General features: G+C 45.5%; 1 non-coding gene across 1 annotated transcript; it reads right to left on the bottom strand.

The window, feature by feature from the left end:
• Nucleotides 1-419: 419 nt before the first annotated feature.
• On the bottom strand, nt 420-493 carry trnan-guu (transfer RNA asparagine (anticodon GUU)). Its single transcript has one exon. It is a non-coding gene; the product is annotated as a tRNA-Asn (tRNA).
• Between the last annotated feature and the right edge of the window lie 342 nt (nt 494-835).

Genomic DNA, 835 nt, shown 5'->3' on the forward strand with positions numbered 1-835 from the left:
CTGCTTTGATCAGCTGTTGGCAGTGGACTGGAACAATGTCAGCCAGGGACTTTTAGTGTACATCAATAAAAGTGAACTTATTTGATGCAGGTAAAATATCATTAAAATGGTCCAACGCATTCAACTTGTTTTCCCGAATCCCAGCGGTGGAACAGTCCCAGATTGTGCAGCCATTGAATGAATTTGCATTGCTTTTTTCGAAGCCCGACCGACCTTAATATATTTAGCATGGGTTCGACGTCTGTGCATGGTTTTTGCTCATTTCATTGAAAATTGCTTATCATGAATGCATGGAAACAGTCAGGTAATGGATCAGAGCAGCGTTGTTAAATAATCAGGAAAAGAAGACACCAATGCAAACACAGAGATTAGAACAAGCACGTCCAGGGGCGCTAAGTGAAACCCTCAATAAGGGCCGACGTCCCTGGGTGGGCTTAAACCACCAACTTTTCGGTTAACAGCCGAACGCGCTAGCCAATTGCGCCACAGAGACGACCACAGCAAAATCACCCAAGACACTGCAAACCAGTGTTTCAATGAATTCCAGTCTCAGGTCGTGTGAGCTGGAGAATGCTGCCAGTCATCAGCTTTTCCAGATCGACGCTGCGGGATGGTATCCGTTTATCTCTGCCATCTGGTGGTACAAATCAAAATTTCTCCCCAGAACTTTTTCCGTCAGTCGGAGAACCATTTCACAAGGGGACAATGTCAAAACGGTTGCGGCAATTCAACAATTGTACGAAGCACAAAACAGAGCTCATTTAACAATGTCACACTGTTCTGCTGCGGAAATAATTCCCCTGACAGACAAACTCTCCAGGCCACAGTTCCACCC

This window comes from Heterodontus francisci, chromosome 22 (assembly GCF_036365525.1).
Source record: "Heterodontus francisci isolate sHetFra1 chromosome 22, sHetFra1.hap1, whole genome shotgun sequence".
Taxonomy (NCBI): domain Eukaryota; kingdom Metazoa; phylum Chordata; class Chondrichthyes; order Heterodontiformes; family Heterodontidae; genus Heterodontus; species Heterodontus francisci.